The following is a 27,346-nucleotide window of genomic DNA, read 5'->3' as shown; positions in this document are numbered from 1 at the left end:
GCATTGACACAGTGGATCACTTCCTACTCCTTGGAACACTTACCACAACTGGCTTCCAGGATAACACACACTCTTTCCCTCTCTCCTTTCCAACTGTTTCTTTTCAGTTTCTTTTTCAAGTGTTTCCACTTTGACTATAGATAAATGAGATGATGCTTGTTAAAGTTTTTGCACTAACTTGGAAGTAATTTTTAGGTTACAGAACTAACACTTAAAGTAACAAAACATGTAACCAAATTTGAGGAGATATGCTGACCAGAACAAAAGGTTCTTTTATTCAGGCAAACTAATCTCCCTTCTCAGAAGTTTATGATTAGTACTTTCTCACCATTATAGTTGTGTATTCAATTGTAAGTAATTATCTACTATGAATAAATACAGATTGCTGCCTGCTCTCTTTTTCTACCAATAATTGTTTACCTAATAATGTATTCCTTCCTAATTGCCTATTGAAACCTCTCCTCCCTCGACCTAATCACTATTCTAAAATTTTATCTTTTTTTAAAAAAAAGTGTCTCCCATCACCTATACTTCTATTTTGTATTTCAATAGTGCTTTAAACTTAACAAAGCAAAGTAATGAAAAAAAATATTTGGGTGATTTGTAATATCAATTACAAATGATTTTCCCACCCTAAACAATCCAAGAAGTACTCATTTTCTATTTTCCTTAGTGTTTCTACACTTTGATAGTCAGCATAGATTGATCAATTACAGAACCTTCTCATAGAAATAACAGCTATTCTAAAACAGGATGCAAAGTATGATCCCAGGACCAAGGGGGTCTCTGAAATTCTTTCAGGGAAAGAAGGGGCTCCAAAAGGTTCTCCTTTTTGTAACTACATTATTGTTGCGAGGCCTTATTTTCTTCATATACTTCAACCAAAACATCCTATCACAGAAAACTGCTTATAGAAGCAAATATTATAATTAACTCAGGCATTAAATAGTTTGAAAAATGTATCTTTCGTCACTAAATATTTTTAATTGGGAAAAAAGTTTTTCTAATAAAATATTTTCTTGTAATGGGTTTATTCTTGGCACATTCATATCAGTTAAATACTTTAAACTTTTCTCTGTTTTAGTTTTAATACCATAAATGCCAATAAGTATTATACATCAGGTATCATTTACCACATGCTTTTTAAGATTGTTAGTAATTTGTAATAGTGTGTAGGAATCCTGAGACCAAAAAGTTTGAGAACAATCTCTCTGAAGAGAAAAAAAAAAAAAAAAAGTTTCTCAAATAATGTCGACCATCAGGATCATCTGGGGTACTTGTTAGCATTATAGATTTTTGACTCCACAGAAGACCTACTACATTATAATGTTGTAGGGACTGGTCACGAACATAGGTCTCCTGGTGATTCATCTGTACACTACAGTTAGAAAAATCAAAAGGAGAGGTATAAAAAGTTGAGAGTCTGATGGATTAAAACCTCAGTTCTGCCACTTTATAACTGTAACCCTAGCCTATATGATCCTTAAACAACTGCCCACTTCCCCTCCTGCTATCTCCTGAGTCCTCTTTTAACTGCATATCCTCAATTAAATAATTGCTCATTTCTGGAGGACACTGAAGTTTTTACAGCAGGGATGTTTCAGGAATAACTATCTGGGTCTTGGAGACAAGCATGTAAACGTTGTACTTCCAAAGGAAACACACTGCTTTTACTTAGATTGTCGTATTTGAGGTGGCTACAGGGAAATGATGGCAATTCTAGGGGGATAGTGGGATAGTATCGCCCAAGCTTCTCTTCGGCATTGCCACTTACCTATTTGTATCTGCTACTGAACAATGAAGGAAAGGATTGTATTTTCTGTTCTTTACGTTGAAGCACACGGCGCCTTCAATCCGGCAACTATTTTGTCTTCCCCTAGACTGGCCCCCAATCCGTTATCCTTATAAAACTGCCGTTCCTTCCTCAACTCCGCTATTGTTTGAATACGTAGTTCTGACCAATCAGAGGCCTGGAACTGGTTATGACGTTATCAATTTAGCCAGTTAACAGAAACTTAACAGAAACGCAGGAAATGGGCGGCGCCTGTGGCTCAAAGGAGTAGTAGGGGGCCGGCCCCATATGCCGGAGGTGGTGGTTCAAACCCAGCCCTGGCCAAAAACTGAAGAAACACATGAAATGTTGTCCAGTATTGCACTAACTCGTCAAAAATCACAGGATTATTTAAAGATAGCAAAATTATCTGTATAACAGTGTTTCTCAAAGTTATAGTTCCCTAACCCTCAGGTTCAGAATCATATATCCCTGCACTCTAACTGAGACCAAGTGTATTATAATCTATTAGAGTTAAGAGCTAGGAATTTTTTATTTTTTTTTATTTTTTAGAGCTAGGAATTTTTTAAACGTCCTAAGATTATTGTAGAAATTAAAGTCTGAAAACCATTGCCATAGGAAATAGTTAATCAAAAACAATAAGAGAATAGAAAAAATATACATATTTTCTATCATCACCTAGTTACTTCTTTTATTGATGGCAAATGAATGGATGATGTCACCTACATGCCCTTCTATAAAGACTTAATATTCACTTTTTTTCCATGTAGACACTATCTATTAGTTTTTTAATGTGCCAGCAGTTTCAGGATTAGTGAGGGTAATTCACACTAGCTAAAGTCACAAGATAGCCAAAAATGCCTATATATATTTAGTTTATATATATTAGTTTATAATGGGAAATATTATAAACACATGACTGTTGAATTTGATAACCAGCATATTCAGTGTATATTACAGAATACACATACAAAACCAAGGTATAATCAACAGATTTCATTGCCGAACCTGAAATCATTAAAAAGAAATTCAGAAGTAGTTAATGATTACTGCTTCAAGGTTTAATTGACATGCTGACCCATCTTCACCATTGAGAATATTTCAATCTGCTAACCAGGGCACTCTCTTTCTTAGGAGTGCTGGAAAACTACAACTAGTTTGTGATTTTCCCTAATGTAATAATTTTTTTCTGATAATTCAGTTTCCAGTTAAATGATTAGATTTTACTTTTTCAATTTGTAATCATGCATGCCTCCCTGAGATACAACCAACATTCTTGGTGTTTCAAAATAAAATCACCTACTCGCAAACTATCTCTTGGATTAATTTTTCAAGGTGTTTACCTTACTGGTGATTTTAATTTTTCCTAAATTCACTTTGAATTTCTGCCCTCTGTGTATTGATTTTACAAGACACTTGAGATTTTTAAAAGATAAGCAGTAAACTTTCTTTGGAGGGGTATAGATTCTCACTCTGTTGCCAAGGCCATGGTCCCTTTGTGTCAGCCTCCTTGGTTCAAGCCATCCTCCCGCCTCAGCCTCACAAATAGCTGTGACTACAGGCACCCACCACATAACCCAGCTATTTTTTCTATTTTTAGTAGAGATGGGTTCTGGATCTTGTTCAGGCTGGTCTCAAAGGCTGGTCCTGAGCCTAAGTGATCCTCTTGCCTTGGCCTCCCAGAGTGCTAAGATTACAGGTGAGAGCTGCTATGCCTGGGCAGCAATAAACTTTGAAGTGTTCATAAGAATGGTCACAATACTGCCTACCTTTATATCCTAATGGTAGTATTATGGCATAAGTTTTGCACTATTTGCACTATAAGTGTTACATTAATTTAAGGATATTTTCAAAATGTTTTATCTATTTAAAAGATAATTCCAAATGAAATTATTATAAACGACAAGCATGCCTTACCTTTTCTCCCCAAAGATGTTTAAACTTATGGGATTTTCTTTTTCTTTTTTTTTTTTTCATTTTAACTCCAGCTTCTCTTGATCTTACTCTCACCTTCTAGACACTCTTTAGCCAACCCCATATTATTCTTCTCAGTAGTCACTAACTCTTTTTCTTTTAAAAATAGCCCATGGTTATAAAAGGTCAAAAATATAGGTGTTTTTATTGTACTGGATACCAATTAACACTTGGATTTTAATTACGATTGCATTCCAAATCCACTTATCTAGGCAATTCTTTGCTCAGTATTTCTTCAGTCCTTTTATATTTTGGAACTACTTCAAAAGAGCAACCTGAGGAAGCGAGGATTAAACTTGATGTTACTTATGTTACTTCAAAGTTATAAAACTTTATTATGATACTTCTATAAGAAGTATGAGTTGTAAAAGTAATAACATGCATAGATGTACACTGAATTAAGAAGGGCTGTATACTTTTAAAAAAGGGTTCTAATCAATCTTGTAATAAAATGGACAAAAAGATGTAAACAGAAGATTTTCAAAAGAAGATAGGCAATAAGTGGGAATGCTGAACAGGCCTATAACAAGTTCTAAAATAGCATCAACTATACAAAATCTCCCTAAAAAGAAAAGCCTGGGACCAGATGCCTTCATATCAGCATTCTACCAAACTTTAAACAGGAACTAGTACCTACATTACTCAACCTTTTCCAAAATACAGATAAAGAAGGAATACTAACCAACACATTCTATGAAGCAAACATCACTTTGATCCCCAAACCAGGAAAAGACCCAACAAGAAAAGAAAATTATAGACCAATATCACTAAAGAATATTGATGCAAAAATATTCAACAAGGTCCTAGCAAACAGAATCCAGCAACACATCAAAAACATTATACACTACAACCAAGTGGGTTTTATCCCAGGGGCTCAAGGCTGGTTCAATATAAGTAAATCTGTAAATATAATTCATCACATAAACAAATTAAAAAACAATGACCATATGATTCTCTCAATTGATGCAGAAAAAGCTTTTGACAATATATAGTGTTCTTTCATGATCAGAAGACTTAGGTATAGAAGGGACATTTCCTAAACTGATAGAGGCCACCTACAGCAAACCCACAGCCAATATCTTATTGAATGGAGTTAAATCGAAACCATTTTCAGGCAAGGTTGCCCATTGTCTCCACTGATTTTAAAATTAAATGGAAGTCTTAGCTATTGCAGTTAGGGAAGAAAAGGTGATCAAGGGTATCCTATAGGGTCAGAAGAGATCAAATTTTCACTCTTTACAGATGATATGATTGTATATCTGGAAAACACCAGAGATTCTAATACAAAATTCTTAGAAGTGATCAAGGAATACAGCAGTGTCTCAGGTTACAAAATCAACACTCATAAATCTGTAGCCTTTATATATACCAACAATAGCCAAGCTGAAAAAACAGTCAAAGACTCTATTCCATTCACAGTAGTGCCAAGTAAGTTGAACTATTTGGGAGTGTATCTAACAAAGGATGTTAAAGATCTCTATAAAGAGAACTATGACACTCTAAGAAAAGAAATAGTTGAAGATGTTAACAAATGGAAAAACACACCATGCTCATGGCTGGGAAGAATCAACACTGTTAAAATGTCCATACTCCCAAAAGTAATATATAATTTTAATGCAATCCCTATTAAAGCTCCACTGTCATACTTTAAATATCTAGGGAAATAATACTTTGTTTTATAAGGAATCAGAAAAAACCTCAAGTAGCCAAGACATTACTCAGAAATAAAAACAAAGCAAGAGGAATAATGCTACCAGACCTCAGACTATACTATAAGTCAATAGTGATCAAAACAGCATGGTACTGGCACAAAAACAGAGAGGTAGATGTCTGGAAAAGAATAGAGAACCAAGAGATGAACCCAGCTACTTGCCATAATTTGATCTTTGACAAGCCAATTAAAAACATTCAGTGGGGAGAAGATTCCCTATTTAACAAATGGTGCTGGATGAACTGGATGGTGACCTGTAGAAGACTGAAACTGGACCCACATCTTTCACCATTAATAAGATAGACTTTCACTGGATTAAAGATTTAAACTTAAGACATGAAACTATAAAAATACCAGAAGAACGTGCAAGGCAAACACTTGAAGAAATCGGCCTCGGTGAATACTTTATGAGGAGTACCCCCAGACAATTGAAGCAACACCAAAAATATTTTCCTGGGACCTGATCAAACTAAAAAGCTTCTGCACAGCCAAGAACACAGTAAGTAAAGCAAGTAGACAGCCCTTAGAATTGGACAAGATATTTGCAGGTTATGTCTTCAACAAAGGTTTAATAACCAGAATCCATAGAGAACTCAAACATGTTAGCAAGAAAAGAAGTGATCCCATCTCAGGGTGGGCCAAGGACTTGAAGAGAAACTTCTCTGAAGAAGACAGGTGCATGGCCTACAGACATATGAAAAAATGCTCATCACCTTTAATCATCAGAGAAATGCAAATCAAAAGTACTTTGAGATATCATTTAACTCCAGTAAGATTAGCCCACAACACAAAATCCCCAAACCAGAGATGTTGGCGTGGATGTGGAGAAAAGGGAATATTTCTACACTGCTGGTGGGAATGCTAACTAATACGTTCCTTTTGGAACAATGTTTGCAGAACACTTAGGGACCTAAAAATAGACCTGCCATTCAATCCTACAATTCCTCTACTAGGTATATACCCAGAAGACCAAAAATCACATTATAACAAAGATATTTGTACCAGAATGTTTATTGCAGTCCAATTCATAATTGCTAAGTCATGGAAGAAGCCCGAGCGCCCAATGACACATGAATGGATTAATAAATTGTGGCATATGTACACTATGGAATATTATGCAGCCTTAAAAAAGATGGGGACTTTACCTCTTTCATGTTTACATGGATGGAGCAGGAACATATTCTTCTTAGCAAAGTATCTCAAGAATGCAATAAAAAGTATCCAATGTACTCAGCCCTACGATGAAACCAATTTATAGCTTTTATATGAAAGCTATAACCCAATTATAGCCCAAGAAGACGGGGGAAGGGCAGAGGGAAGGGGGGAGGATGGGTGGATGGAGGGTAATTGGTGGGACCACACCTACAGTGCATCTTACAAGGGTACATGTGAAATTTACTAATTGTAGAATATAAATGTCTTAACACAATAACAAAGAAAATGCCGTGAAGGCTATGTTAACCAGTTTGAGGAAAATATTTCAAATTGTATATAAAACCAGAACATTGTACCCAGTGATTGCATTAACGTACACAGCTATGATTTAATAAAAAAAGAAAAAGAAGATAGACAAATGGCCAAAAATCATATGAAGAAATGTTCAAAATCATACTCTGGATTCTCCTCAAATCATTTAAATATTTCGCCTTTTACTAAAAATTTCTGCGGAGAGGAACAATTCTTAGTCTTTGACCAATTTTTTGAGGCCTTGCATTTGCAGGGCTAAGGAGGAAAAAAAAAAATAAATGTCGAAAATCATTAATCATCAAGAAAACGCAAATTAAAAGCACAACGAGATATCACCTTACCCCTGTCAGAATGGCCATTATGTGAGGTTAAAAAAAAAAATACATACTTGGTATAGATGCAGAGGGAAAGTAAAGCTTATACACAGTAGGTGGGACTGCATATTAGTACAACCTCTACTATAAACAGTATGGAAATTCCTTAAAGAAATAAATGTAGAGTTATCATTCAAACCAGCAATCCCGCTACTGAGTATCTACGCAAAGGAAAAGAAGTCATTGTATCAAAAAGACACCTGCACTTGGATGTTTATTGCAGCACAATTCACAATGGCAAAGATCATCCTAAGTGACTACCAATTCATGAGTGGATTAAGAAAATATAGTTTACATATACTACTGAGTACTATTCAGCCATAAAAAGGAATGAAATAATGTCATTTACAGCAACTTGGATGAAACTGAAGACCATTATCCTAAGTGAAGTATCTCAAGAATGGAAAAATAAACACCATGTCCACTGACTAAAAAGAGGGAGCTAATTAATGGGCACACAAAAGGTACATGGATATGTAAAAGTCATAGGAAATAAGAAAGGGGGAAAGAGGAGGAAGGTAGTGGTAAAAGGTACAATGAACACTATTTAGGTGATGGGCATATTAAAAGTCTCACCTTAATAAATATAAAAGTTTTAAATGTAACAAAAACATTGTACCCCATCAACATTTTGAAATTAAAAGGCAGTGTTTTTTGTTTTTTTTTTTTTTTTCATTGCTGGGGATTCATTTAGGGTACACAGAAGCAGGTTACATTAATTGTTTTTGTTAGATAAGACCATCTTATATTTGTGTCTCTCCCTCAAAAGTTGTACCACATCCCTTGATCTCCCACCCCCTCCTTCCTTCTCTTTCTCATCTCTTCCCATCCCCAACCCCCACTGTGTACTAAGACCTTAATTGACCTGATATCAGAACTGAGTACATACCCCGTTTTCCCGAAAATAAGACATCCTCCGAAAATAAGACCTACTTACAGGAAAGATAAGACGTCCCCTGAAAATAAGACCTAGCGCATCTTTGGGAGCACACCTTAAAATAAGATACTGTCTTATTTTCAGGGAACAGGGTAGAATTCTTATTTATCCATTCTTGTGATGCTTTACTAAATAATACTGCATCTCATATATACTGGTTATCTAACCCTATGCTAGTCTTTTAGCCTCTATTAATACAGTCTTCAAATTGATAAAATGAGAAAAGTTGCCTCTATTTTATATGTTTTTGTGAAAACCAATATGGTACTATATGTGAATACACTTAACAAAGATAAATGTGCCATACTGATGTAATCTCACATTTTTGCAATTGTTACTGTTAAGAATTATCACAATGTCATGGAGATATAAAGGAAGAACCATATGACTCTATTTAACAAAAAATTGAAAGCAAATTTTGAAATTAAAGAATATCTCAGTAATATTTCTCTCTCGCTTTCTCTCTCTCATAGATAAGCTTTTAGGAGAGTCTTGTAAATAATATAAACTGCTATGCAAGTGCTATGCACTGAGTAGCCCTGGATTGAATGTATATTATTCTTAACTCTTTTCTCTGTCCCATCCATCTTCCACACTGCCAACTCTACTTACCTACCATTTTTAATTTTTTATTTTTTTTTTGAGACAGAGTTTCACTCTTGTTTCCCAGGCTACAGTAATTTCATGTCAAAGCTCACAGCAACCTCAACTTCTGGACTCAAGAGATACTCTTGCCTCTGCCTCCCAAGTAGCTGGGACTATAGCGCACCAGGCTAGCTTTTTTATTTTTAGTAGAGATGGGGTCTCATTCTTGCTCAGGCTGGTCTTCAAATCTTTAGTTCAAGCAATCCTCCTACTTCGGCCCCACAGAATGCTAGGATTACAGGTGTGAGCCACCACACTCAGTATCTAGTTACCATTTTTTTTTTTTAAAGCACTGATTCGATCAGTCCCTGATGTTGATTTAATTAAATTAAAATTCATTAGTTTGGCAGAAAAAGCCTGGTCTCAACCTACTTCTCCAAACACATCTTCCCCAACTCTTTTTCCTTTATTTTCTTTTATTTGTTTATCTATAACCTTGAGCTCTATGCTACAGCCACAGAAAATAAATTACTATTCCTAAAATATTGAAATCTTAACTGTTTAACTTTTTTTTTATTAAATCATAACTGTATACATTGATATGATCCTGGGGCATCATACACTCGCTTCATAAACCATTTGACACATTTTTATCACAGTGGTTAACATAGCCTTTCTGGCGTTATCTCAGTTACTGTGCCAAAACATTTACATTCTACGTTTACCAAGTTTCGCAAATACCCCTGTAAGATGCACCACAGGTGTGATCCCACCGATCCCCCTCCCTCTACCCACCCCCCCATTTCCCACTTCCCCCTATTGTTAAGTTGTAGCTGGGTTATAGCTTTCATGTGAGAGTCCCAAATTAGTTTCATAGTAGGGCTGTGTACATTGGGTACTTTTTCTTCCATTCTTGGGATACTTTACTAAGAAGAATATTTTCCAGCTCCATCCATGTAAACATGAAAGAGGTAAAGTCTCCATCTTTCTTTAAGGCTGCATAGTATTCCATGGTATACATATACCACAATTTATTAATCCATTCGTGGATCGATGGGCACTTGGGCTTTTTCCATGACTTAGCTATTATGAATTGGGCTGCAATAAACATTCTGGTACAAATATCTTTGTTATGTTGTGATTTTTGGTCTTCTGGGTATATGCCCAGCAGAGGAATTACAGGATTGAATGGCAGATCTATTTTTAGATCTCTGAGTGTTCTCCATATATCTTTCCAAAAGGAATGTATTAATTTGCATTCCCACCAGCAGTGCAGAAGTGTTCCCTTTTCTCCGCATCCACGCCAACATCTCTGGTCTTGAGATTTTGTGATATAGGCTAGTCTCATTGGAGTTAGATGATATCTCAAAGTAGTTTTGATTTGCATTTCTCTGATGATTAAAGATGATGAGCATTTTTTCATATGTCTGAAGGCCTTGTGCCTGACTTCAGAATGGGAGAAGATATTTGCAGGGTATATCTCTGACAAAGGTTTAATAACCAGAATCCACAGAGAACTCAAACGCATCAGCAAGAAAAAAACAAGGGATCCCATCGCAGGCTGGGCAAGGGATTTGAAGAGAAACTTCTCTGAAGAAAACTGTTTAACTTTTAACAAACATGTTGTACAAGTTAGAAAGTGTTCCTTTAATCTCTAACCTTCCAGATATGCCTAAAAAGAAATAATTTCTTTCTACCCTATATTTCCATGGCATGTTGTTCATTCATTCGTTCTTCCAATATTTACTGACTATCTATTATGTTCCCAGCACTGTGCTAAGATATACTAGTGACATATTAGTTAATAATACAATTATGGTCTCTAATCTCATAGATTTTATGGATGCTCATATTAAATAAATAAACTAAAAATAACTACATAATTAAGATGGTGATAGTGTCATAAAGAAAATGTATAAGGTTCAATAACAGCACATAACCAGCACCTAATCTATGGGACCCTTAGGGCATCAATAACGATTTACTCATCTATTATTTTCCATGGCATCAAACACAAGAGTAGTAATAAATATAGCTGTTGTTTATTCATATTTAATTATATAGTCAATTTCAGCAACTATTTCATCACAACTCTAAGCATATAATCAGTTCAAAAAGAAACCAAAAGTATATAATCAATTCAAAGCAAAAACCAAAAACCTATTCAATAAACTGTTTTGCCTTTATAAAACAAGTGGTAATGCAACATGTTTTTTGACTGAATTGGCACTGTTGATACTTATTATGTCACTGAGCTTTTGGAGTTAAAATTCTCATAAAAATACACAGCTGAATAAAATTTCAGCTATGGGGGAGAAAATCAGGAAATCCTTTCTACAAAAAGCACTACAGGTCGAATATCACTAATCTGAAAATCAGAAATCCTAAATACTCCAAAATGTGAAACTTTTTGAATGACACTCATAGGAAATGCTCATTAGAGCATTTTGGATTTCATATATTTGGATTAGGGATACTGAACCAGTAAGTATAATGCAAATATTTCATAATCTGGAAACATTGGAAATCCAAAACATTTCTAGTCTCAAGTAATTCAGATAAGGGGTATTCAAACTGTACAAACCTACAAAAAAAAAAAAAATAACAAAAGCAACCATCTCAGAACTCTGGAAATTGACCAGAAAATACATTTGTCTGAGAAACAATTATCCTTAGGAATTTGCTGACCCTGGGATAAGCTCCTGTACACAGCACACCCATCTCACTTGGATCTGAGGTTCTGTCAGGATTTACCTGAAAACTGCAAAATACTGCTGACTGAAATTAAAAAAAATATCTAAATAAATGAAGAGACATTTCATGTTCTTGAGTTGGAAAATTCAATATTGTCAAGACGCCAATTCTCCCAAAATTGATCAAAAGATTGATTGTTGTTCCCACCTCCAGCTTAACAAACACTCTTGCTTTTGAGGTTCATCCACTTTGTAGCATGGATCAATAATTTATTCATTTTAAGTGATGAATAGCATTCCATTACATGTCTAAATTACATTTATTCATGCATTTACTAGGTGATGGACATTTGGATGGTTTTCACATTTGCTACTATTGGTAATGCCACTATGAATATTTATGTACATATCTTTGTGTGTACATACATTTTTATTTATCGTGAATATATTCCAGGAGAAATAAAAGCTTTAAAAACTATGCTCAGTGAAAGAAGCACAATGGGCTACATATTGTATGATCCCATTTATATGAAAAGAACAGAAGAGGTAAATATGAAAACCAAGAATATATGCTTAAGCCTGGATGTGGAAAAAAGGATTAACTGCTGAGAGGACCCAGAAAACGTTTTTAGGTGAAAAAATTCTTAAACTTAATTATAGTGACAGTGGTACAACACTGTAATTTTACTAAAATCATTGAATTATACAGTAGTAATAAATGAATTTTATGGTGTATAATTGTATTTCATAAAGCTGTTTTTTTTTGGGGGGGGGATTTTTTGTTCGTTTTTTCTTAGAGACAAGGTGATATTCATGTTATTCTGTTGCCCAGACTGGAGTTCAGAGTGGTGTCACCATAGGTTACTGTAGCCTTGAACTCCTTGGCTCAAGTGAAGCTCCTATCTCAGCCTTCTGAATAGATGGGACTACAAGAATGTGCCACTGTGCCTGGCTAATGTTTCTTATTTTTTGTACAGAAAGGGATTGCTGAGGCTGGTCTCTAACTCCTGGCCTCAAGCAATCCTCACCCCTCAACCTCCCATAATGTGGGGATCACAGGAGTAAACTACCATATGTGGCTCTACTTTGAGATATGTTAATGCATATTTATAAATTTTATCTAAAAATAATATTATATACGTAATATTTTGTAACCTACTTGCATGACCAAATACTATGATTATTTTTCTAAGTCAATAAATATTTATCATTTCTTATATAGACAATTAGTATTACTTTATGTACATGGACTTTATTTTATTTAATAAAAGTATTGCTTTTATCATAGTATTTTTTTTTTTTTATCATTGGGGATTCATTGAGGGTACAATAAGCCAGGTTACACTGATTGCAATTGTTAGGTAAGTCCCTCTTGCAATCATGTCTTGCCCCAAGAAAGTGTGACACACACCAAGGCCCCACCCCCTCCCTCCATCCCTCTTTCTGCTTCCCCCCCATAACCTTAATTGTCATTAATTGTCCTCATATCAAAATTGAGTACATAGGATTCATGCTTCTCCATTCTTGTGATGCTTTTTTTTAAAAGCTTAAAAGACCATTACTATTCCCTATGATAATGAATCTAAATTTATAACATTCTCTTTGGAAGTCTTTCCCAACCCTTATGTTCCCCAATATCATCTCAATATTTTGCAACTTAAACTCTTTATTTCCAAATACAGATTTGAAGTAAAAATCTGCCTGTACTTCATATATATCAAGTTAAGTCCTGCATTTTACATCTTTGTATGTGACTAGCACTGATAATATATATATATATTTTTTCTTTTTTTTGCTTTAGCCAAAATAATTTATTTATTTTTTTATTAAATGATAAAGAGGTAGATCATGTATACATTAATGCATTTATAGGGTACAATGTGCTGATTTCATATACAATTTGCAATTGTATTATCTAATTGCTTATGATAGTTATCTCATATTATGGAATTGCTTATGATACTTTTTGCTTATTTATATAATTGCTCCAGGGGTGCTTCATGCTTTTATTTTTGTTTTTCTCTCCTAAATTAGATTGTGAGCTACTCCTACAGCAACTTTCAAGTTTGTTTGATTTTTCTGTACCCTCAAAGCAGCTGCTAGAGTACGGAGTATACAGTAGGTGATCCTTAAATTAGTGTTGATTTAAAATAATGATGTACATTCTTGCATTCACTTACCGAAAGTTTATGAGCACCTACTATGCACTTAACACTGGGTTAAGTGCTGTTAAGAAAAGAAAGAAAGAAATGAGGCATGATCTTTCAAGGACTTTATGATGTACCTGAGAGCAGTAAAGCATACGAATTGTGAGACAACAATACAAGACTACCATCAAAAGTTACCCAAAAGTAATCCATGATTAAGAGAAAATGTGGAAACAAAATTAGTTATCTGGGAATCAGAAAAAGGAGAGCTAACCTGAACTTTAGAAGAGGTAAGCTGAATATCAAAAGTGACATATGTGGAGAGAAGGAAACCCTTATACACTGCTGGTGGGAATGTAAATTAGTATATGAATTTTGGAAAAGCAGTATTGAGTTTCCTCAAAATATTAAAAATAAAACTACTGTATGATACAGTAACTCCATTCCAGGGTATATATATGCAAAAGAAATCATTATCTCAAAGAGATATTTTTACTCTTGTCTTCATTCCAGCATTATTCACAATAGCCAAGATATGGAATCAACCAGAGTGTACATCAATAGACGAAAGGATAAAGAGGAAAAAAGGATAAAGAGGGTGAAAAGATAATGATGCACATTCTTGCATACATTTACTGAAAGTTTATGAGCACCTATTATGCACATAACACTGGGCTCATCGTTAAAAAAATAGAGCAACATGAATGAACCTGGAGGTCTTATGTCAAACAAAATAAGCTAGAGATAGATAGATACCACATGAACTCACTCATTTGTAGAATTTCAAAAGTTGTTTTCATAGCAGTAGAGAATAGTATTTACAAGAGATGCTAATTTCACAGTAGCATGTAAACAGTAGAGAATAGCAATTACAAGAGATGGGGAGGGTAGGAGGAAGGAGAAGGATGAGAAAAGACTGGTCACGGGTACAAAGTTACAGTTAAATAGGAGATTAAGTTCTGGTGTTCTACTGCATAGAAGTATGACTAGAGTTAAGAACAAGGTGTTGTATATTTTAAAATATCTAGAAGACAGGATATTGAATATTCTCATCACGAATAAATGGTAAATGTTTAAGGTGATGGATATCCTAATTACTCTGGTTTGATCATTACACGGTGTATACACATACCAAAACATCACATCATAGTCCACAATTATGTATAAGTATTATGTGGTAATCATATTCTTTTAAATAATATGAGAGAGGGTGAGAGCATTTTAGGCAGGTGAAATAGACTGAATGAGAAGAGCAAACATGAGAATTCAGGATATATACAGAGGATTGGAGAGAAGGTTGATTCTGAAAACATAGGCTGAGGCCAGAAAGTTGATGGTAATGAATGCCTGATAAAGGAGTCTAGGCTTGTTAAATTAGCCATTTACTGAATACCTATTATGTGGCTGGTGGTTCACATGCATAGTGTGCATCTGTTGTGTTTTGGACATTGGGAATCTATTTCCTCTGTCTCATGGAATTCTATTTTCTCTAGAAAACAATCCAGAAGGACAACTACCAGAGACCTTGTCATCCTGTAGCCAAGCAGTATGCAATTAAATTGAAAATAACTGAACTTCAAGTTTATCACAGCCTGAACATCATGTTTAGACTATTCTGGCTATATTTCCTGTTTCTTTTGTGCAAGAGTTACTTCAGTTTTTGCCTGTTTCCAGGCCTGACTCACTAGCCTCCCATAGATTCTATGAGACCTTGATGGTTTTTCAATGAATTAAATTTTATGTAAGTTAGCCAGAGTTTATTTCTCTGGCTTGAAACTAAAAAGCCCTAATTGATATAAGTATGTATCATTTTAAACATTTCACTCATAAGAAGAATGTGGACTACTGAGATAAATTAAATTTCCAAGTTCACAGTTAGCAAGTGGCAAATTGTGTGAATGTTTGACTCTGAAATATAAGTTCTACAAAATTATTCACTAGAGGCAGGGCTGTGTGTGAAGCCAAGATTTAAATTTTAGATCAAACCTTGAAAGCTGGTGTTCTTTTCCTTAGACTATGCTGCCTTTTGATGTGAAGTCACTACAAATTTTGAGAAGGGTATGACATGAAGAAAGTGACATATTAGGAAGGCTAATTTCATAGTGAAATTAAGCTAAATTATGTGAATATCATTTGCAGAAAAAGTACAATTTGCCTAGTGATTTTATAATCAACCAACACATTTTTTTCCTTGAATGTTTTCGAAATCACCACAATACCACGTGGAAGAAAAGTATATCACAAACTTTAGAATTGGCTCAAGTTATTCCTGCAAGAATATAAATAAAAATCAACATTTGAGAAGAATAATTGGCCCACTTATCATCTTCATTTTCCAGGCAAATGTAAGCTAGAAGGGAAGCAAGTGAGCTTGAGGGGAGATAATGAAGATGAGGTAAATAATCCAGATGAGAAATGACAAGAGTTATAATAGTGAAATTACAGAAAATAAGAGAATGAAGAAGCAAACAGTTAGTTACTAGAATACTCTTATCAGTTTTCATGGCTATCTCTCTGAAATGTACATCCCATTATTTTTTTTCACTATGTTATAATAGCTTCAATCCAGTGACTTCAAATGCCAGTCCAGTAAGCATAAATCTTACTGAATTAAGCAGAATCTCTTAGTAAGCATATTATAAACTTATAAGGAAGCACACATCATTTGCAGCTAAATTATGTGCATATCATTTGCAGAAAAAGTACAATTTGCCTAGTGATTTTATGATCAAGCAACATTTTTTTTCTTGAAATTTTTTCAAATCACCACAATACCACATGGAATAAAAGTATATCACAAAATTTATAACTGGCTCAAGTTATTTCTGCAAGCATAAAAATAAAAATCAACATTTGAGAAGAATGATGGGCCCACTTATCATATTCATTTTCTAGGTAACAAAAGCCTATAAAGTAAGAATCATTTTGTACATTAAAAATAGCTGTATAACGTAATGGGGAAAAACATATTAGCTTCAAAATAAGAAGAAAGGAAACACTTCAAATAAAACAAATTTTACAGTACTTAAACTATGATGATACTGGAGAGAAGGATGGAAGTGATTCCTCTGATAACCTTGTATTCATTACAACAAAATACTATGTTTTGGAAAGAATAATTGTATACAGGCTTAAAATACCAATAAGTATAGACCATAAACTTGCTGAGAGATAGTGCAATTTGCATGGCTTCTGTGTGTGATGATACCTCAGAAGAGCTTTATGAGTGCTCCTCAAATGTAAGATAGTATGTACCATGCAGAAGTGGTCATTGATTTCAGCTCTCTAAATAAATAACAACGCAAACTTTGTTCCATGTTATTCACCGTTGTCTTAAATTTTGGATCTTTTAAATATAAAAATGATACATTCCCATTATTTTGAAAAGTTCTAAAAATGGTTCAAGAGGAGGTCCATGATGGCAAAGTAGATGTCTCTTGATGACACACCAGCTGCACTTGATTGGGGCAAGTGGACTCCATCTACCCTTGACTGGATTGTACCATCAAGAAATATCATCTTTACCTCTTTCATGTTTACATGGATGGAGCTGGAACATATTCTTCTTAGTAAAGTATCTCAAGAATGGAAGAGAAGGTACCCAATGTACTCAGCCCTACTATGAGACTAATTTAGGGTTTTCACATGAAAGCTATAACCCAGTTACAACCTAAGAATAGGGGGAAGGGGGACAGGGAGGGGAGGGAGGGGGGAGGTGGGTAGAGGGAAGGGGATTGGTGGGATTACACCAGCGGTGCATCTTTCAAGGGTATATGTGAAACTTGGTAAACAGTCTGTGAAGCTAGTGAATGATGCCCCATGATCACATCAATGTACACAGCTATGATTTAATAATAATAAAAAAAAGAAATATCATTCCAGGGGCACAGTGAGACAATGGAGGGACTCCAGAAGTCAAGGAGGAGTTCAAAAAGAGTGGAAGACCAGCACAGTGGGCACCTGGGCCACTCTAATACCCAAGCATAGAGACGTGGAAAATTAAGGAGAAGGAGGAAAAAAGAGGAGAACTTAGGGGAAGGAAGTGAACAAGAAGAAAATACACATGAGGAGGAACAAAACAATTCTGGCAACATGAAAAACCAGAAAAGATTACCACCCAAGGGATCATGAGGTAGATACCACAGAGGATCCCACATATAAAGAAATTATGGAAATGATAGAAAGGGAATTTAGATTATGGATGGCAAAAACAATCAAGAGAATTGAAGGGAAAGTGGAAAACAAACAAAGGAAATTAAAAAAAAAATTGACCCAAGAAATGATGAAATTAGAAAGAATCTATCAGAACTTAAGGAATTGAAGAAGTCCATCAGGGAACTTAAAGATGGAGTATAAACTATCAATAATAGATTATACCATGGATAAGAAAGAATCTCAGAGCTAGAGAATAAAACTCTTGAGCTAACTCAGGCTTTAAAGAGGCAGAAAAGAAGATAGTAAAAGGTGAGGCTTCTGACTGTGGCTTTTCCCCTACAGTCTTGTAAAGGTCCTTTTCAAAGCTGCAGCCAGAGACACTGAGGACCTGCTTGGTTAAATAGCACACTCTAGCTCTGTCTTGATGTCAGCCTGCCTCTACCCAATCCTAATGAGTTCTGGTATTAGGCTGGAATCTCAGCGGGGGAAAGATACAAACACCTGTGGTGCTTTGCCCCCCGCCAGTGACACGAATACTTTAAAGAACTGGAAAAAAATAGTATTTCATTTTATATAGAATCAGAATAAAACCAGAATAGACACTTTACTAAGAAGAGTAAGTTCCAGCTCCATCCAGGTAAAAATAAACAATGTGAAGTATCCCTACACAACTATAGTCAAGAAAGAAGAAGGGAAGAGGAGGTGGGGAGGGGAGAGGGGAGACTGAGAGGAGGGAGGGTATTTGGTGGGACCTCACCTAATGTGCACAATGCAATAGCACATTTCAAAACTATTAAGAGAATAAATGTCTTACCACAACAAATAAGTAAGTGAGGTGATGGTTATGTTAACCAGTTTGATGTAATCTTTCCACATTGTATATCAAATAAGCACATTGTACTCCATAAATGCATATGCAGTTATGATTTTAATTAAAAATTAATATTAAAAAGTAAAAAAAAAAGAGTAAAAGTTTAAGAAGCTCTTAGACAATTATGGGACTTCACTAAGCATTAAAACATACAAATTATTGGTATATTAAGAAGGGAAGAAGAATGACCCAAAGGAGTGGAAACCTTACTGGAGGATATCATAACTGAAAATTTCCCAAGCACTACCATTGTTAAAATGTATATGCTAACAAAAGCAGATTTAATGCAATCCCCAACACAATACCAAATCAGACTTTCAAGAACTCAAAAAAAAAAGGAAAGAAAGAAAGAAATAGCTGATAATTTTGTATGAAACCAGAAAAAAAAAAAAAAACATAAATCCAAGGCAATTATTAGTAATAAAAACAAAGCTGGAGGCATTATAATTCTGGTTATATTTCAAGTCCAAAGTGATCAAAACAGTATGGTATTGGCACAAAAATAGAGACATACACTGGTATTGGCACAAAAATAGAGACATAGTCTGGTATTGGCACAAAAATAGAGACATACACAAATGAAACAGAATGGAAAACCTGGGGATCAATCCAGACTCTATTACCATCTGATCTTCAATAAACCAAACCAAATCATGCACTGGGGGAAAGTGCCTATTGAATAAATAGTGCTGGGAGTACTGGATAACCACATGTAAAAGACTGAAACTGCTCTCACACCTTCCACCACTTACAAAAATTGACTCACAATGGATAAAAGTTTAAAATCTAAGACATGAAATGATAAAAATCCTATAAGCAAGCATAGGAAAAACTTGTAATAATATCTGTCTGGGGAAAGATTCTATGAAGTAGACTCCATGGGCAATTATAACAATAACAAAAATAAATAAATGGGATTTAATTAAGCTAAAAAGCTTCTACACAGCTAAGGACACAACAGTTAAAGCAAACAGACAACCTTCAGAATAAGAAAAATATTTCTATGTAATGAATCTGACAAAGGGCTGGTAAATAGTATCTATAGAGAACCCTAATTGATCAACAAAAAAGAGCAAACAATCCCATCTATCACTGGACGTGAACAGAACATTCTCTGAACACCACAGAAGAATGGCTGACAAACATGAAAAATGCTCCTTTCTCCTAATCATTGGAGAAATGCAAGTCAAAACCACTCTGAGCTATCACCTACCCCCAGGGAGAATGACCAACACCACAAAGTCTCAAAGCTGCAGATACTGGTGTGGATGTGAAAAGAAGGGATCACTTTTTCATTGTTGGTGATTGCAAACTTATATGGTCTCTTTGGAAAGAGGTACGGAGAATCCTCAAAAAACTCAAGATAGACTTTCCATCTGATCCTACCATCCCATTACCGGGTACCAACCGGAAGAAAAAAAATCATTGTATCACAAGGTTAATTGCAATAGATTGCTTATCACAGTTCAATTTACAATGGCCAGTATGTGGAAACAACCCAAATGCATCAACCCATGAACGGATATGATCTTTGGTATATGTATGCCATAGAATGCTATTCAGCCATAAAAAAGATGGAGCCTTTACATCTTTTATATTAACCAGGATAGAGTTGGAGAACATTTTCTTTAGTAAAGTATCACAAGAATGGAAAAGCGAGTATCCAATATACTCAATACTAGTATGAATCCATTAAATAAACTAATGCATGCCCACACAAGAGAAAATCTCAATTTAATTCAAGTTGGGGAGAGGAGGAGGAATGAGTGGGAGAGGGGAAGTGGGAGGAGGATTGGTGTGCTCTCATGTCATGGGCACAATGCAAAAGTATATGGCACACCTCCTGGGTGTGGGGCACAACTGCAACAGGGATCTTACCCAACAAAGAAAACACTGTAACTCAGTCATTTATACCTTCATATTAGTCTGAAATTTTAAAAATATGTAAAATAAAATGGTAAAACATTTATTTAAAAACAAATTCTTCATGTTCAGAAAAAAAGGTGATGCTTCAAATAGAAAGCAACAAGTTAAAGCTTTTCCTTCAATCTAATTACATTAGTTTGATACATATCGTCAGACCCTTTTCTATGTATGTGAAATCAAGCACACATGAACATACAACATATACAAGGCTGGACAATTAAGTTCACTAACTCATCCTAGAAAAAGTGCTACATCCATCATTGCTGAATATCACTACGGTCACCTTGGAAGTACTCCCCTCAGAAAGCTATGCACCAATGCCACCACCTTGTCCACCCTTTAAAGATTTTTTATAGGATGACTTTGTGAACATAATTGTCAGAACTCATAGGACAACAGCTCTGATGACCATTCCAGAAAAGCAGTTCCAAAATTGCCATGAAGGGTCAACTAGATGCTGGCATCAGTACATAGCTTCACAAGGGGACTACTTCAAAGGTGACCCTAGTGATATTCAGCAATGAGGTAGGTAGCACTTTTTCTAGGATGGATTTACCAACTTGATTATCCAAAATCATACATCTATAAGTTTTAATTAAATAGGATCATACAGCAGATACTGTTTCACATGTTGTCTTTTTCATTTGACAACAATTTATTATGGACATCTTTTGTACATATTGAAAACTATGTCTTTTGTTTTAATTTACCAAAACAAATGTGTTCTTAAGCTTTGATTTCTAATATTTTCCCCAGCACATAAATGCTTTAATAACTACTTTTTGTGTTTTTTTGAGGACTTGACTTCCCAAGGGAAATTATCTTTTGAACAATAAAACATTGGAAGAAGCCGTTTTTAATAGTCCATGTAGATGATAGTGGTATGTAGATGATGCTTAATTCAAACAACAGGTTCTGGTAACCAAAAGAAAGTAATCTTGTCCCCATAGTAGCCATTTTTATGTGATATACAGAGTACAATTTATTAAAATTAGAAGCCTTTGCATTTTAATATGCACTTTCCTTTAAATACCAATTGCATGTAAAGCAATTTTTCAGATAATTATTCTCTCTAAATCTTGTCCTCTAAAAGAAAATGCTTATGAAATAGAAGGGTTAAAAGATAGAAATTTTAATGTAATATTAAATATCAATCCTCATTAGATTCCAGAATTTTTCTTCTGAAGACTCTGTATGATCTCCTATCTATTAATAGTGTGTGAAGTAAAAAAAAAAAAAAATAGTGTGAGAAGTGTTCTCAATTAAATTTTAATTGCTAAAACACAATTCTTTATGATCTGAAAGTTTAATAAATTGATATGATTTATTATGTGGCAGTTATACATCAGTAGATGTGGCACATTAAGGACCAATTATTAAGTAAAATTATAACATAATTAAAAGGTAGTTTGTTTTTTTATTTGAGTGGCAAGTGAAAAAATCATCCTGCTGTCAGGAAGCCAGTTCATTCGTTAAAGAATTTAATTAGTACAGTACTAAGTGCATTCTTGTGCATAGAAATACTCGGTGCAAAGATAGGGGATTGATTACACAGAAGAAAATGCCTTGGTTCCCACCGTAGGTAACTAGGGGGGTGGGGCCTTGGTGTGTGTCACACTTTATGGGGGCAAGACATGATTGCAAGAGGGACTTTACCTAACATTTGCAATCAGTGTAACCTGGTTTATTGTACCCTCAATGAATCCCCAACAATAAAAAAAAAAGAAAAAAATATATATATACTTAGGTAAAGAGCATGTGTGTATACACATAAGAAATGACATATGTTGCTCTGTTATAGTGATTGCTATAAAGCATACAAAATGAAATGCATCCTCAGTAAATAAGCCCTGAAGGAAATTAAGAGTTGGGTAAACATTTCCTGGAGAAGATAAGTTTAGTAAAGATTGATTGAACACTCACTATGTTATAAGAGTTTTACATGTATTATGTCATTGAAATCTCACCAGGACTCTATGAGATCCATAATATTATTATCTTCATTTTACAGATGAGAAAACTGAGGCAGAAAGTTTATAAATATGCCTAAGATCACAAGAGAGTAAAAGACACAGCTTATACTTACACAGAAGTATGATTCCAGACTGTAAAGTATCAATAAAAGTTTGGGATTAGAGCAGGAATATGGTAAATATTTACAGGAAGATTTTTCAAACTATATACAGCATATATAAGAAAGTAGGGAACAGCTTAAAGGCTGCAACAAGCAGAATTTGGAAATAGCTATTGTAGTAACATATACATGAACATTGTTCACTATTCAATGCCTTTGGATTTTTCCTTCCTTTTTAGTAATACTAAATGAAATACTTCCAAACTTAAAATAAGAAAGTTTGCTTTATTTAAATTTTAGTGATGAAATATTTCAGATGAGTACTATAAGCAAAAGATTCTTGATTACCCTTGTAAAAGTATTATTCTGTGATATGGTTTTACATTTTTTAAACAATGTATGTTATTTTTAAGTTTGAAAACTAGCATTACTAACAAAAGAAAAACTAGACAATGGCATTACATTAAACTAAAAAACTACACAGCAAAGGAAATAATCAATAGAGTGAAGAGGCAACCTATAAAATAGAATATATTTGCAAACCATGTATCTGGTAAGAAGTTCATATGCAAAATGCATATGCAAGGAACTCAAACAATTCAGTAATGATAAAAAATAACCTGATTAAAAAGTGGGTAAAGAATTTGAATAGACATTTTTGTTTTGTTTTGTTTTGGCTGGGGCTGGGTTCAAACCCGCCACCCTTGGTATATGGGGCTTGCACCCCACTCCTTGAGCCACAGGTGCCACTCTGAAAAGACATTTTTCAAAATAAAACACACAAATGGCCAAAATGTATATGAAACAATGGTCATGTAACTAATCCCAAGGGAAATGCAAATTAAAACCACAATAAGGTATTATCTCAAATTAGTTAGAATAGCTATTATCAAAAACACAAAACGTAACAAGTGTTAATGAGGACGTGGAGAAAAGGAAACCCTTTTATACTGTTGGTGAGAATGTAAATTAGCAGTCATTATGAAAAACAGTATTATTGTTCCTTGAATCAATAAAAATGGAACTATCATATTATCCAGCAACCCCACTACTTAATATATACACAAATGATAGAAAATCAGCACACTCCTATGTTCATTGCATCTTTATTCGTAATATCCAAGAAATGGATTAAACCTAAGTATCCATCAATGGGATAAAGAAGATGTAGTACATATACACAATGGAATACTAATCAGCCTTTAAAAGAATGAAATCCTGTAATTTGCAGCAACATTAATGAAACTGGACAACTTTAGACTAAGAAAAGTAAAGTAGACATAGAAAGACAAATACGGTATCATCTCACTTATACGTGGAGCACACAAAAATCAAACACATAGAAACAAAGAGTAAAATGCTGGCTACCAAAAGATGGGGAGTGGGGAGAATGGGGAGATGTTGGTCAAAAGACACAAAATTTCAGTTAGACAGGAGGAATAAGTTCAAGAGTTCTATTGTACATCATGTTGACTACAGTTAAAAACAATGTATTGTATACTTGAAAATTACTAAGAAACTAGATTTTAAGTGTTTTCATCACAAAAATAAGTATGTGAGGTAATGCATATGCTAAAGAGTTTGTATTAGCCATTGAATAATGTATACATAAATCAAAACATGTTATATATCATATATATAATGTTCCTTATAAATTAAAATTTAAAAAAATAGCATTACATCAAATGTCCAAATTAGTCAATGATTTTTCTTATCCGCCTTTGCATTAAATACAACTGCCTTTTTAAACTCCATGCATTTAAGGCTATAGTGCCAGAAATCTAGTTCACAAATCTTTCCTTTCAAAAATCAAAATCTATAGCAACACAACATATTTCATTTATTTAGGTGTATCTTTACTATAAGAATGAGTATGGAGCTGGAACATATTCTTCTTAGTAAAGTGTCTCAAGAATGGAAGAAAAAGTACCCAATGTACTCACCCTTATTATGAAACTAATGTAGGACCTTCACATGAAAGCTATATCCCAGTTATAACCTAAGAATAGGGAGAAAGGGGAAAGGGAGGGGAGGGAGGGGGGAGGGAGGGGGAAGGAGGGGGATTAATGGGATTACACCTGCGGTGCATCTTACAAGGGTATATGTGAATCCTAGTAAATGTGGAATGTAAAGGTCTTAGCAAAATAACTAAGAAAATACTACAAAAGCTCTGTTAACTAATGTGATGAAAATGTGTCAAACGATCTATGAACCAAGTGTATGGTGCCCCACGATCATACTAATGTGCACAGCTATGGTTTAATAAAAATAAATTTAAAAAAAAGAATGAGTATGAAATGAAATATTTTTACTCTGCAAATGACAATGTGAAATAATCAACATTTTATTACTATTCTTTTTTGAACCATAATTTATTAACAGCTTGAAAATATTTCCCATTTTAGTGAACAGATCTCTCTTATCACATGTGAGAAAAACAAAGTCATTATTTGTGCTCCTGAATAATGCTAACTACCACTCAAATGGTTGGGCTGTAGATAGCTACACACAGGCAACTGCACAAAATAGAAAAAAAAATATTTATGTTTCTTATCCCATTATTTGTTTTCTAGGTTTTTACTGCTGTTATCCCTTTATCTCAGATATTTGGGAAGAGAGGTGAAAGATCAAGGAAGATCCAGCTGCTGTAACTGTGTTCACTGTCATGAAATTCTTTTATCCCACAATTTGGTTCTCTTTCCCTGCCAAACATATCTAACAAATGGATAGTTACCAATTAGGTGATTAAAATCAGTACACAATGGAACACTATAGTCTAACCACACATAATTTGTACAACTCATTTTTGAGAACATGCAAAGGCAATTCAGTGGAGAAAGGACAGTCTGTTCAACAAATAGCGCTGGAACGATTTATCCGTATGTCCAAAAAAACTTCAATCCATACCTTGTAACTTTTTCAAGAATGAACCAGACCTACTGTGATACCTAAAAGTATAAAACATCTAGGAAAAAAACATAAAAGACAACCTTTGTAACCTTGGGGTGGTCAAAGATTTCTTTGCAATGACATCAAAATTATGATTTATAGAAGAAAAAATATATAAATTGGACTTCATAAACATAACAAACTTCTTCTCCCAGTTACCCTGATATGGTATCACACATTGTATGCACATATCAAAATACTACATGTGCCTTAAATATTTGTACAAATATTATTATCAATTGAAAAGATACAAACTTATGCTCTTCAAAAACAGTGAATGGCAATGTTAAGAGAATGCAAAGAAAATTCACAGACTGGGAAAATATTTTCAGAGGTTACAGTTGAAAAAGGACTTGTATCCAGAGTATATAAAGAACAGATAAAGAACTTTCAAAACTTAATAGAAAAACAACTAACAGGGTGGCGCCTGTGGCTCAAGGAGTAGGGCGCCAGTCCCATATGCCGGAGGTGGCGGGTTCAAACCCAGCCCCAGCCAAAAAAAAAAAAAAAAAAAGAAAAACAACTAACAAACTTATTTTTTAAAAAATGAGCAAAATATGAATAGTCACTGCGTAGCTAGTGAATCAGTTTGTGAAAAGAAGCTCATCATCATTAGTCATTAGGGAAATGTACATTAAAACTACAAAGAGATACTACTACATACCTATTAGACTGGCTAAATTTTAAAACACTGACCATATCAAGAGGTTGTCATTGCTGATGTAAATGTAGATCAACTGCTTTGTAAAGCAGATAATTTCTTTAAAAGTTAAACATAAACTACCATGTGATCTAGCCATTTCATTCCTAGGTATTTTTATAAAATAAATAAAAGCATATGTCCATATAAAGACTTGTATGTAAATGACCATATTATCTTTATTTGTAGTACCCCAGAACTCAAAACAACACAAATGCTCATCAACCATTGTAGTACACATGTATGTATTACTCAGTCATTCATTACTCAGTAATAGGAAGAAAAATTCCTGATACACACAACATGGATGAATCTCAAAATTACTATGATAGTGAAAAGAGACAGGCAAAAAGAAAGGTATACTATATTATGCCACTTACATGAAAGTTTAGAAAACTCAAATTAGCACATAGGAACAAAAAACAGATCAGTGATTACCTGGGGGAAAGGGGAGGGATTCAAAGGAACATGAAATTTTGGGGAGGGTTATAAAAATTTTCATTACCTTAATTTTGGTGATGCTTTCACAGGCATATATACTTTTATCAAAACTTATAAAATTGCTTATTTTGTGTGTTATTATGTGCTTATTGTACTTCAATTTTTTAAAAAAAAGAATTAGTGTGTATATTCAGATAAAACTTGTCTAGATGGAAGGAAAAGGAGGAGGAAGAAAAAAGTTAAAAAATGGATGAACTTGAAATGCTTTCTTTCTTAGATAGCTACAATAAAAGATAATGCTGTTATACTAGTTATTGTGTTCTTTACAGGTGTATTCTTGTGTGTCACAGTATTCAGTAGTGGAAGGAATTGTGTTATGTTCATACTAGGAAAGATAAACCGATGTCAAAGAACTATATTCTTCTGAATATACTAACAGATTCTGTGCCATACATCTTACGCATAAGCAGGAACATTTAGCCCCCCAAAATAGCATAAAATAATGGAATAGAGAATATATCACTATGCAAGTAACTTATTTGTAACCTTA

General features: G+C 34.3%; 1 protein-coding gene and 1 non-coding gene across 2 annotated transcripts in view; one reads left to right on the top strand and one right to left on the bottom strand.

The window, feature by feature from the left end:
- The window catches only part of FAM133A (family with sequence similarity 133 member A), a 54,182-nt gene that overhangs the window by 23,047 nt on the left and 3,789 nt on the right, over positions 1-27,346 (bottom strand). The window lies entirely within an intron of this gene.
- Positions 7,086-7,201, top strand: LOC128578613 (U5 spliceosomal RNA). The gene has a single exon (XR_008377753.1). It is a non-coding gene; the product is annotated as a U5 spliceosomal RNA (small nuclear RNA).

The sequence above is a fragment of the Nycticebus coucang genome, chromosome X (assembly GCF_027406575.1).
Source record: "Nycticebus coucang isolate mNycCou1 chromosome X, mNycCou1.pri, whole genome shotgun sequence".
NCBI lineage: Eukaryota > Metazoa > Chordata > Mammalia > Primates > Lorisidae > Nycticebus > Nycticebus coucang.
The sequence above is the reverse complement of the archived record's forward strand: the minus strand, read 5'-3'. Positions and strand labels throughout refer to the sequence as shown.